Below are 13,322 nucleotides of genomic sequence, written 5' to 3'. Positions count from 1 at the left end.
TTTTCTTCATACCCCAATGGCGGCTTACGTATACTTCTGATTTTATTTTTTCATTCAAAAATGCTGCTTCGACATCCATTTGCATTATCACAAAACCATTTTGACAACAATAGCTCAGCAGCAATTTAAGTGTTTGCATTCAGTATTTCTTTTTGCTGAAAACCTCTAACGACAATTCTTGTTTCCATTTTTTTATCAGCCTTCTTTGTAAATATCCACTTTAAGTCCAAAACCTTTTTGTCTTCCGGCCTTTTAACTAACTTCCAGGTATTATTTTTATTTAAACAATTAATTTCTCTCTTCATCGCTTCTTTACACAATTCGGATTCATTGCTTCTCACAGCTTCTTCAAAAGTCATCGGACGGTCTGCACTAACAAAATTTACAAATACATACACAGTTTGAATGAAAGCTATACCTCTCAGGCTGTTTTGTTACTCTGTTTGATTTTCTTAATTCCTGCTCCTACATCTATTTCATCTTGTTTGAATTCCATTCTTTCATCGAAGCTAAAATGTGTATCTACCTCATTGATTAATTTCTCATCAATTGATTGCTTATCTTCTGCATTTAATATTTTAAGACCTATCAAGTTTGTGTTTTCTTCAATAACTTCAACATGTCTAGCTACAACAACTTTGTTATTGATCAAAACTCTATATCCAACATTTTCATAGCCCACTAGTATACCTACATCTCTTTTCTATCCCTTTTAGACTTTCTTTTACCTTCTGGTACCTTTACAAAAACTTTGCTGCCATATAAGCGTAAATTACTAATATTAGGTTTGTTGCCAGTTAAAATTTCATACAGAGTTTTATTTTTGGTAGTAATAGCTAAAGTTCTATGCGGGGCGACCGCTGTAAGAAAAAATTATATTTCTCATTAGATAAATAAATAAGATATACATATGTATTTCGTTTACATACCTATGTGGCAAATTGTACTTTCATTTTAATGTTTTTCTTGTGTAGAGGATTGTGAATTTTCGAAATATTATTAGCTTAATTTTTTCTGTAAATATTGTTTTGTCACATCTTAACCAATAAACATATATTCTAAATAAATTTAGAAAGACCACAATTAATAAAATAGCGCGGATTACGCGGGATCCTATAGTATTAAATGACAAGCAAAATTTTATAAAAAACAAATAAAAACAACAACACACATCGCTAAGAGACTGCGATCACGACAGTCAAGCGGGTGCGGTCACCTTCTCATGCTCATACATATCGAAAATTCAAGTTTTTAAAGATTTAAAATTTTTATATTTTGCACTGCACTATCCAGAAACCACATATACATACTACTAGCGGGAAATTATTATAACCGAGGTGCTTATCAGCGAGAAATACCCCAGCAAAAAACACGATTACCACAGAAACGAAAGTGGAAACGAGCTAGGCGATGGGAATCGCTCGCCCTTTCGCTTCAAGAAGGCATTACTTTAACATGGGCATGCCATTGGCGGTAAGCCTTTACCCACAGCATTACCTTCAAACGAATGGAGAACGCATGGATAAACATAATCCAGAGAAGCGAACAAAGAATGCCTTATAGAGAAACTAGTGTAGAATACCTAGATAAGTACATACTTATTTACATATATTAAATTGAAATCAGAAAATGTCTTTAAAGATTAAAATTAATTAAAATTTTTATAAATCAGTTTTTATACATAGCACAGTATACCAGTAGAAAAGGTTTTTGTTGTTGTGGCTGTTAATTTGGTCCCCATAAAGGACTTGAGGGTTGCCAGCAACTGTTCATATGATTGTCACTGATGATGGAAAGGTTCACAAGAAAAGAAAATATGTACATCATTATCACAATAAAAAAATCTAGAAGCGAAAGGACGCGGTCGAAAGTTTTACCGAGAAAGTGCTAAGAAATAAACGATAAGTATTTAGAAAAAAAAAATTGAAGTGTTTTAAAATTAAACAAAAAATTTTTAATAATGTTATGAGCAGAGAAAAGCTCATGTTGTTTAATATGACGTCGAAACCCATCAATTGTGATCAGTCATATTTGACCAACTAAGATTCCATCAAGCATGATTATTCATTTGTGACCAATGTTTATATCATTGATGATTCACATGTATACGATTTTTTCCATCAAATTTTGCACATTGCCCTTAATATTTTGATAGAAACTTTCATACAAAGTAATGACGAGTATTTCTGTCAGGATTGTCCGTCATTTTACCGGTCAAATGATTGTCACTGTTCTTGCAGGGATCTTATATGTAAAAATATATTCCGACTTACTTCAAATATATGATGTAAAATGTTTTATATATGGATCTAATTTTAATAATAATATTTAGTACTTTCATCTACATTGCTTTTATTGTAAGTTTTCACGAGTAGTTGCAGTTTTCTGCAATTGTCTCTGGCTGACTATACATGCTAAAGCTAAATAATTTCACAATTTCTACCCTATTAAACGTTTATATTTTAATAAAATGTGATCAATTACTTAAGAATATATAATTTTCGATCAAACTATAACACTGAATGCTTGAGAAACAATTATTTAAATCAAATGATCAATAGTGAACTCACTCGGAGCGAATTTCGGAACACTGAGCGAATTATTAATATTAACATTAAATTATTTCTAACTTTCTACCCTATTAAACGTTTATATTTTAATAAAATGTAATCCATTACTTAAGAATATATAATTCCGATCAAACCATAGTACTGAATGCTTGAGAGACAATTATTTAAATCAAATGATCAATAGTGAACGCACTCGGGGCGAATTTTGGAACACGGAGCGAATTATGCATATTAACACTAAATAACTTCTAACTTTCTACCGTATTATACGTTTATATTTCAATTTAATATGATTAATTACTTATTAATATATAAACTCCGATCAAACTTCACTACTGAATGCTTTACAAACAATATTTGAATCAAAAGATCAACAGTGAACGCACTCGGAGCGAATTTTGGAACACGTTATAAAATATGCATGTTAAGACTAAATAGTTTCTCATAAGCTTATGTTTTAATATAATATAATTATCTACTGAAGAATATATTAACTCCGATCAAACTATAGTATTAATTATTTGACAAACTATTTAAATCAAATGATCAACAGTGAGCGCGCTCGGAGCGAATTTTGGAACACTTCATAAAATATTTACAGAGGAAGTACATTATTTGGTAGAGATCAAAATGCATTTAACAAAGTGTGGTTGAATTTGACATTGCTCTCAGAAGAACCATCCTATAAAGTCAAATTGAAAAAAATTTGTACGAATTTTGAATCGTTTGTTTATATTTTTTTACATAATAGTATCTTAAAAGAGAGCCGCACTGAGTTGTCAATAACACCTTGGGCCGTATGCATAAAAAATAAGCAATTACTTTTTCTCAGATTTTCATACCTTTCACATAAATTTATTTGAAAAAATTGAGTGAAAGGTGTGAAATTTTAAGAAAAAGCATTTGCTTAGGTTTTATGCGTACGGCCCCTTGTTTAATACACCCATGATACAAATATTTAAAGGTAAAACCGCACAATTCGTCGGCCATCGTTTACTTTTTGTAGTTTGTCTATTTTATAAAATTGAAATTTTGAGAGCAACTCAAATGCCAATTAAAGGTAAAACAAAAAACAAATAGATGAAAATATTGAAATTTTCATTTATGTGAGACTGATAATGAGAATGTATTTGTGAGATTGGAAATTTGAAAACATTTTTGTAATGTTAGCAAACTTTAAAAATGTTCGGGCTGCCTTTCAACGGTTTTACCTTCAGATTTTTGTACCATGAATACACCTTGGTCAAGATATCACGAACAAGTTTTCCTTTATTTATTTTTACTTAAGATCCTTAAATATGTATCTTGATTTTTTTCTGTAGAATACGTAATAATTTTTTTTAACGATTTAAAAAAGGGAAGACAGTCGGATCTACGTAACCAGAACGACCTGAATGCGCATTGAAGTCGGTTGTATTTTTTGCTTCAAATTATCTGTTATTATTGAGATACAGTTTCGCTACTATTTAGAGATTTCTCGACATACTTTTTCATATTACTGTTATTTATTCTTATTAGTCATTTATATGTTTAGGACTTACTGTGGGTGCGCTTTAAGATTCATTTTGTAAATATGTATGTACATATAAAAAACAATTGCAATATTTTATTTTAAATTATGAGTTTTATTCGAGAATTTTTTTTTGTTTAATAGTTTTGAGAACATTTTTTGGTTCTGTCGATTCTTTTATTGCATGCCTTAAACTTTTTTACTTTAAGTTATAATGTTGAAGATATGCCTTCTGCCTTTGTCAAGCACTTAAGCTAGGTGCAGGAAATTTAGCATATGCGCGTAAGAGCATAGAGTAGGAATACGGCTGTGCTGCCGCGATTCTCCAACATCTTGTCAAAGGAGAAAACATATTGGTGGCGGAATCCATCGTAGTCCAATTTTTCTTAAAATCTACGAAAAAGCGATCACTGAATCTGAACTGCTATGTGTATTCAAAGCAAGCGCTGCGTTCGTAGCTACTCGAACTTAATAGCATTTTCGTAGATTTCACGAAAAATCGGACTACGATGGATTCTATGATAGCCTTGATTAGTTCGTGCGATTATGACTTATGGATCGATTATGGATGGGAACGGAACTTCAGTTGGGTTGCCGACGGACAGCGCCACTGAAATGAAAATGTTTTTTATTATGAATAGCAATACTTAAGTTTCATAAAGTTCAAGGTGGTACAATTTAAAAAAAAAGTTGAAAAAATAAATAAAGTATTTCAATCAAAAATTCCCGGCAGCCACAAAAACGCACTTGCCAATATAGCAACTTAGTTTCCGTTGATGACAAAGACTGCTTTGCCGGCAATTAGGCATTGGGTGGTCTTGGCATTGAAAGTGAAATGGTTTAAGTGGTAATGAACTGAAGTGACAAAGAGTGCCATCAAGGTCTTTTGATAATGATATTTGATATTTATTTGTGCGAGTTGAATTGTGAAATGATTTGGGTTAGTTTGCTTCGACTTGGTTGTTCTTTAAAAGTCACACTGCATACTACACACTACACCTCCCTTTTTAATAAGAATGTTCATATGACTGTAGTTTTATGGACATTCTTTTACAATATTGTTTTTGACTTTTATCAGTTTCTTTTTGTTTTCTTGTTTTTCCTTTTATTATTATTTCTTTAATTATTGTACTTTTTAAGTCTATTCTTATGAACTATTTGGTTTTTATTGGTTTTATTGTCTATTATTTGCACATTTCCTCTTAAAAGTATATCTCTTATGGTAAATGGACCTTTATACTGAGGTTCTAACTTATGTCCTGATTCATTTTTTAATAAAACTAAATCTCCTATTTTAAAATTATAGGGTATAGTATTTCTATCATAAGCTAATTTTTGTTTTTCTTTTTGTTTATTTATTAAGTGTTGGGCCCTTACACTAGCTACTTCTAATCTAAATTTAGCTTCCTTAGCGTAATCATCTACATTATATAATGGGGTAATTCTATCTATCTCTCTAAATTGTTCGAAACTATTAGGTATTTTAGCAAATATTAATTCATATGGGCAGTAGTTATGTACTGTTGATGGTTTCGTGTTGAAACAGTATGTGAAATATTTAAGCCATTCATCCCAGTCGGTTTTATCTATTGATATGTAGGAGCGAACATATTCATTGAATGTTCTGTGACTCGTTTCTATAGTACCGAGGGTTTGGTGATGATGTGCTGTAGAAGTTATGTTTTCTATTTTGAGCAATTCACATAATTCCGTAAGTATCGCATTTTTGTATTCTGTTCCCATGTCCAAAATGAACGTCTTCATTGGACCATAAACGAGAATAAAATGTTCAAATATAGCTTTTGCGATTGTTTTTGCGTATTTGTCTTGTATAGGTATTGTTACTAGGTACTTTGTCAAGTCACATATTATAGTGATTGCATATTCATTTCCGTTAATCGATTTTGGAAATGGACCGATGGTATCAACGAATACCGTATCGAAAGCTTGTACCGGTGTCTTTGTAATAGTCATTGGATTTTTCAGGTGTTTTAATGTTTTTGTAGTTTGACACTTATGGCATGACTTTACGTATTTTTTAATATCTTTAGTCATGTTTTTCCAATAGTAGTATTTTTTTTATTTTTTCGGTGGTTCTATAAATTCCGCAGTGACCTCCTTCAATTGGGTCATCATGATATCTTTTTAAGATATTTTTAATTTTAGCATTGTCATCAATTTGGATCACCTTGTTCAGTAGCGCTACTTTTACTTGATTTAATATTTCATTGCCCTTATTTTTAAAATCAATAATCGAGATAAATTCGAAAATCTTCTCGTTTGGTGCCAATTGTAGTCTATCAATTTTATATTTACCGGCCACTTCATCGAGCCTTGAGAAAAATTGACCTAAGTCAAATTTCTCATTAGTAAATAAATCATTGATATATATATACGCAATTATCGATTTACCTCTTTTGATGTAACATCTGTCAGGGGTAATCTTTAATTTACAATATTTCCTGACGTCAGTGTTATTTAAAGGAACGTATATATTGGGCTTATTATATATTTGATGATGCTTATTTAATTTACTACCTGTGCATGCTGTGTCTTTTTTATGTGTCATTGAACGTGTTGTTATTCTGAGTACTTTAGCTACTGACTCAGTCATTTCGTTTAGATTGTCTATTGTTATTCGCGATAAAGCATCCGCGATATAACTATCTTTGCCCCTAAGATATTCAACTGTGAATTCATATTCCTCTAGATCAAGTCTCATTCTAGTCAATTTAGAACTAGGATTTCTCATTGAAAATAAGTATGTTAGTGGTCTGTGATCCGTACGGACAAGAAATTGTTTACCGTATATGTATGGCCTAAAGTGTGTAATAGCCCAGTGAATTGCTGTTAATTCTTGTTCAATGGTGGATTTATTGCTTTCTACTTTTGTGAAGCATTTGGATGCATATGCAACTGGTAGGTGTTTTCCTTCGTGCTCTTGAGTTAAAACTGCCCCACAAGCATACTTGCTTGCGTCTGTAGTTATACAAAACTCTTTCCCGAAGTCAGGGTATTGCAGTAATGTTGGGCTTATTAATACTTTCTTCAAATAATTAAATCCTTTTTCACAATCTTCAGTCCATTCGAACGGTACATTTTTTTTTGTTAGTCTCGTAATGTGTCTAGATTGGTGCGAAAAGTTTTTGATAAACCTTCGATAGTAATTGCAAAAGGCTACGAATCTTCGTGCGCCATCTGCGTCAGTAGGTTGTGGATAATTCTTGATTACTGAATATTTACTATCGTCTGGTAGTATCCCTTTATCAGTACACTTATGTCCCAGATATGTTACTTCCGTTTTAAAAAATGAACATTTTTCGGGGTGTAGTTTGAAATTGTGTTTTCTACATAATTAAAAGACATTAGTTAAATTTGAAAGCATGTGCTTCTCAGAGCATCCTAATACGACTAAATCGTCCATATATAAGAAAGCTTGATCTGGTTTTAAACCACTGAAAGCAAATGTCATCATTCTTTGGAATGAGTTAGGTGCTATTTTTAGTCCATATGGAAGTCTAGTGAATCTATATGATCCATTGTACGTTGAAAATGACGTAAGATTTCTAGATTTATCTTCCAGTTCTATTTGGTGGAATCCAGACATTAAATCTAAGCAAGAGAAATATTTTGCTCTGCCAAGTTGATCTAGGATGTCGTCTATTCTTGGCAGTGGAAACTTGTCTGCGACGAGTTTTTTATTCAGTTGTCTGTAATCTATTACTAGTCTCCATCTTTTTTCTTTAGAGCCTGGTAGTGGCTTCTTTGGTACTAGTAAGATTGGACTGTTGTACTCGGAGTGTGATGGTTCGACTATTCCATCGTCTATCAATTTTTTCACTTGATTGTCAATCTCATCTTTGTGAGTATGCGGTACTCTATGGTTTCTTAATATATACGGGTGTATTATCTTCAACTTTAAATTTTTGGCTATAGAAATTATTAGTTGTTATCGGTTCAGTTTCTAAACCAAAAATATCAGTGAATTTTGAACAAAGGTTTGTTAAGGTATTTTTAAATTGACTTGGAAATTGTTTATTTAATATGGTTAAGATTTCTGTTTTTCTACTGTTATTATTGACTTGGTTATTTGTGACAATTTCATAATCATTAATTTGTTCGGTTATGATTTTTGATTCCTCAAATTTTGCTGTGTGAAAATTTGTATTTAGAATGCGAATGAATGCTTTATTTGCTCTTACAAGAGTGCTAGCTATAAATACACCTGGATGAATTTCCTGTTTTGGTACAAGTATATCTTGACTTGTACTTTTAATTTTTATTTGGCGTATTACTTCTGATCTTGCTGGCAAGGTTAAGTATTCATTGCATGTATTTGCTATTGGTATTTCTATGTGTTGGTGAAAGTTAGGTGGACGTAGTACAAAGTAATCAAAATCTTCGTTGAAATCTAGAATACAATTGTATTTTCTGATAAAATCCATACCGATAATTCCATCACAAGGTATTGGGAAATCATCGTGCACGACGTGAAAGGTGTGCGGAACTAAGAAATTTTTGTACTTCAGATCGAAGTGTGTAGTTCCTATTGATTTTATTTTACCTTGTCCTATTCCACTTAATGATGTAATGATTTGTGTGTTTATTTGATCTTGTTTAAAGTGTGCAGTTTTTATTAGTGAAATATCTGCTCCTGTGTCTATTAATAATATTATTGTATTGTTAGTGTCATTTAATCGGACTTTTATAAAAATGCTCAAGTTAAGATTAAGATTATACAATTTCTTTCTATTGACTTGATCTTAGGGGACTGTGAGAGTTTTCCGAATGTTCTTGGTTATTGTTAGCTATTCTAACATTATTAGTTCGACCATTTTCTTGTCGGTTATAATTGTTTCGGTTACGGTTTCCACGATAGTTGGAGTTGTTATCTCTATTACCATTATTGTTATTGTATCTTCTGTTGTTTTGTCGATTTCCTCCTCTGTAGTTTCCTCTGTTACCACCTCTGTAGCTTTCTCTACCATTTCCTCTGTTTCCATGGTAGGGTTTATTTGATCTTCCGAAGTGTAGGATAGTGTTGTGTTGTCCAGTTGCTTCGGTGCAACTTCCGACAAACTTTCCTATTGCTTCGTTCATGGAGTTGAATTGACCTGCCTCCATGATGAGTTTTACTCTATCTATGGTGCAATTTTTGGTCATTGCCTTTACTGCTACTTGGGTTGAGTATTTGGTGGCTTGACTACAGGGTATGCCGTCAGCGATGTATGTATGGTCAGTGTCAGTTACTTCAATGGTTTCGCCTTTTACACATGCTGTTAGTTTTGCTATGATAGACTGAATTGTCGTCTCACTGTCTAAGAGGTTTCTGCTATTGCCTTTTAGTTTAGTTTTTATTAAACTAACGGCTACTGATTCGTGGTTGCCTTTTAGTGTGTCTACTAAAGAAAGTGCATCTAAGAATGATCTTAGATTTTCTGGCTTTCCATCGAATTCAGGATCAACCTGGTGGCAGTATTTATAAATTCTATATTTGTTTGTGCCATGTTGATTTCTTCCAGTCCTTCCTCTTCAGTAATATTATCTTGTTAAGTTGTTGTATATTAGGTGTTATAAGGATATTGATATCAATTTTTATTGGTTCTTCAATAGTGTGTGGAACTTCTTGCTGAATATTATGACGGTTAAGGGCTTTAACTAATAAATCCCTGAGTTCCCAAAATATTTTTAATGCTTGGTTCTTATGTGTTTGTGTAAATCTGTTTTTATTTATTGCTACTGTCTTTCTAACATCTTCTATTGAACTTATTATAATGCCTAAATGTTTTCTGATTGTGTCTTGCCCTATGCTACGGTTTTGTGTAATGCATTTATAAGATTTTTTTATTATTACTGCATTAGTTTCTATGGATTTTATTATTGTTTCCCATTTATCCATGGACATAAAATTATCAACTGAATCTAGTTTCTGGTTCTTATTCTTCCAAAATTTTTTTTTTTTTTTTTATTAATATTAAGAGGAGTTTTCTTTCTTATTTATACCTTATCTAGTTAGTTTGCCATACTTAGATATTTCTTTTTTAATTTTTTATTGTGCATAGCGTATACATGTAGTGCTAAGTTTATAACGCTTACAATCGTAATTATGACTATACATATTTCTATTGTTTCTATATTAATTTTTCTTCTGTTACTTCTACTTCATTTATTACGTTAGCGTTGGGCTTTTCTAATTTTGAGTCGGTATTGCCCATTCTAAAAAAAATTTTGTTAAGTTCAAAAAAATTTTAACTTAAATCAATTTTAATTAAAAATTTATATTTTTTTTTTTCGTTAGTGAAAAAATTTTCATTTAAGTGAAATTTTATTTTTAAATAAAATTTTTTATTTTTTTTTTTGATTTTAAGATAAGATTTTTTTCTTTAAAAGAATTTTATTTTTTTTTTTTTTTTTTTTTCAATTCATTTGCTTATTATTAATTTACAATTTCAATTTGTTTTTCTTAAAAATTAGTTGCCCCGAGCGATTATCGCTTACTGGCCCTATGAGTGCGAATAGGGAGCACTTCATTAATACAATCTATGGGTTTTTTCTCTTATTGTGTTGTCCGCCCTGGTCTGGCGTCCAGGAATTGTTTGATGAGGAACGTTATTTCATCTATGCGTTCCCAGATTTGGCACGATCTTCCCCAGGGTGGTGCGGGTTCTGTGTTCAGCTCACGTTGGAGGATGGCTTTTTTCCTCTTTAGTTTTTGCGTGTAGCCTCCACGCCTCTTCCTTCTTGCTACTGGTAGGATTATTGTTTCTTCCTTCTTTGGTTTTTGGTTTTTCTGTCGCCTCCGGTACTCCTCAACGGTCAATGGCTGGGGACCGGGCTTCCTTCCTGTCATCGCAACTGACGGACGCTTTGGCTGTCCCGTCAGGACTTTTGGTTTTAGGTGCTATAATTTGAAGCACACTTTTCAGGATTTTAATTGAATTTTTATTGAAATTTCATTTTTCGGATTTTTATAATTTTTTGGAGATTTCTCTTCTTTTTTTTTTGAGTAGAGGCTCAAAATGAAGCCTCTTTTTAATTTTTAAAATTATTTTTTGGTGCTCTATAGTGAGAAGCACACTGGCAGAATCGCGGTGACCATGCCGTTGATGACAAAGACTGTTTTGTCGGCAATTAGGCATTGGGTGGTCTTGGCATTGAAAGTGAAATGGTTTAAGTGGTAATGAACTGAAGTGACAAAGAATGCCATCAAGGTCTTTTGATATGATTTGGGTTAGTTTGCTTCGACTTGTTTGTTCTTTAAAAGTCACACTGCATACTACACACTACACACTGGCCAACCAACTGAAGTTCGGTTGTCCTCCGTAGTCGACCCATAAAATCGGAATCGAATATGCATGCACGTTCTGCTGAACGATAAATATTTTGTAAATGTGTGCTCTGTCCGCTAACGAATTCCAGCCATGTGTGAAATATCGTATGTGAAGCCCATGATGCAATAATGAAAGGTGTTATACGTTGGCAACTTCTCGCTCTAATCCGCCATCTTGAACTACCTTAGGAGAAACTGTGTTGTTTCTTTGCTATTTTCACTGAACATTTCCCAAAATATTAGAAAAAAATTCTGAACAAGCTACATTGATTCAATTTTCGTTGTTCGTTTTGTTCTTATTCGCTGACATTTGTTTTCCAATTGCGTGAAATTTGGTAAGTATTGTAATAAAACCGAATTATTTTACAAATAAATTATAATTTTGCATTTATTAGGTCATTTCCTTAGTGTTTCGCTGACCGACCTGTGCTGGTATTGTGATTAAGAGCTAATACACGTAAGTTACAACATATTATTTTGACTTTATTGATGAACCATTCCATTTGAGCTCTTTGTTATTTCAAAACCTAATGAACCATTTATTCGCAGATTTTTCGGACGATTCTGCTGTGCTGCGTTCCTGCTCCGCCTGTATATTGCTCCGCCCGTATTTTATAGTGTTGCGTTCCTGTTGCGCCTTTGCATTAGTGTGTGCGTTGTGATTTAGACACGTTGAAGTAAGTTGAAACCAGGTTCTCGTTTGTTAAAAACCTAAAAAACCATTTATTTGCAGATTTTTTGTATGCTTCTGCTGTGCTGCGTTCCTGCTCCACCCGTGTATTAGATTGCTGCGTTCCTGTTAACATACATATCGTCGCTTAAAGTACAAAACCGCGTAACTGACATTTGCTGCTAAAAATTGGATTCGCTCACACACGTTTTTGGATCAATCCTTATCCATTCTTCCTGAAATATACTAGCCAAAAATGCGATTGCTTTTTACAAAAAGATAACCATTTTGAAATATGAGTGTTTTTACTCTCTAGAAATTAATTTATGCAACCTCGCATACGTGGGTTTGCATTATCTCTATACGAGGTTTTGCAATTTATTGATGCATGGTTTTGTACTTTAAACGACGATATGTATGTAGATGTATGTACATGTATATCACATATATTGACTTAGATATGTATACACAATTAATGGTGTACATAAATTTTTTTATATTGAAACTAGATATGTATATAGTACATATTTTATTATTATTAGTCGGTTCAAAAAAGTCCTATCTCAAATAAAAATACTTCGAAAATGTGCTGAGATAGGGTGTTTTTGAACCGAGTTCCGAGATAGGGCATTTTTCAATCAAATTCTAAAATAGGGCGTTTTTCAGCCAAATTTTGAAATAGGGCGTTGAAAAGCTTTCTGATATCGGGCGTTTTCGACCTGGCTGCCGAGATAGGTCGATCTTCTACTCAGCCATCGATATATGGTCGAAGTTTTCGTTATATAGAAGACGATTAAACACGATTTGTTTTTAATCGATTCTAAAAAAACTAAGGTAATTTTTAGCCACTTCAAACTTGCATATAATTAGACTAAAATTGAAGGGGCTATAAAACTGAGTGCTCAAAAAAATTCTAACACTTCTGAGAAAAAAGTTTGAATTTTGGTTGAAAATTTGTTGTATTTTTTGTAGTTTTCTACGAAGTTTTAAAATTCGGTTTATATGAGTTTTGTTAGAAATTCAACTTTACTTTTGTTGCAAATTCTTAGCAATAAATAAATTAACATGAGAGGGAAATAATATTACTTTGAAATGGGGTTTGCTCATTGATATGGCCGATACTGTATGTATATAATAAATTTTGTACAATTAAAAAAGTGGATTTACTAAAATGAACACAACGTATTAATTACAAATTCTGAAATATGTCGTCAATTTCAAAAACAAATAAATAAAACTTTA

At 32.3% G+C, this 13,322-nt stretch overlaps 1 long non-coding RNA gene across 1 annotated transcript; it reads left to right on the top strand.

Annotated features, from left to right (window-relative positions):
* The first annotated feature begins 11,685 nt into the window (after positions 1-11,685).
* LOC118752427 lies at positions 11,686-12,544 on the top strand. The gene is made up of 4 exons (XR_004994677.1): positions 11,686-11,745; positions 11,806-11,867; positions 11,960-12,087; positions 12,144-12,544. It is a non-coding gene; the product is annotated as an uncharacterized LOC118752427 (long non-coding RNA).
* Positions 12,545-13,322: the final 778 nt, after the last annotated feature.

This window comes from Rhagoletis pomonella, unplaced genomic scaffold (assembly GCF_013731165.1).
Source record: "Rhagoletis pomonella isolate Grant_MI unplaced genomic scaffold, Rhpom_1.0 Rhpom_scaffold_01500, whole genome shotgun sequence".
NCBI lineage: Eukaryota > Metazoa > Arthropoda > Insecta > Diptera > Tephritidae > Rhagoletis > Rhagoletis pomonella.
This window is presented reverse-complemented; position numbering and strand designations above follow the sequence as displayed.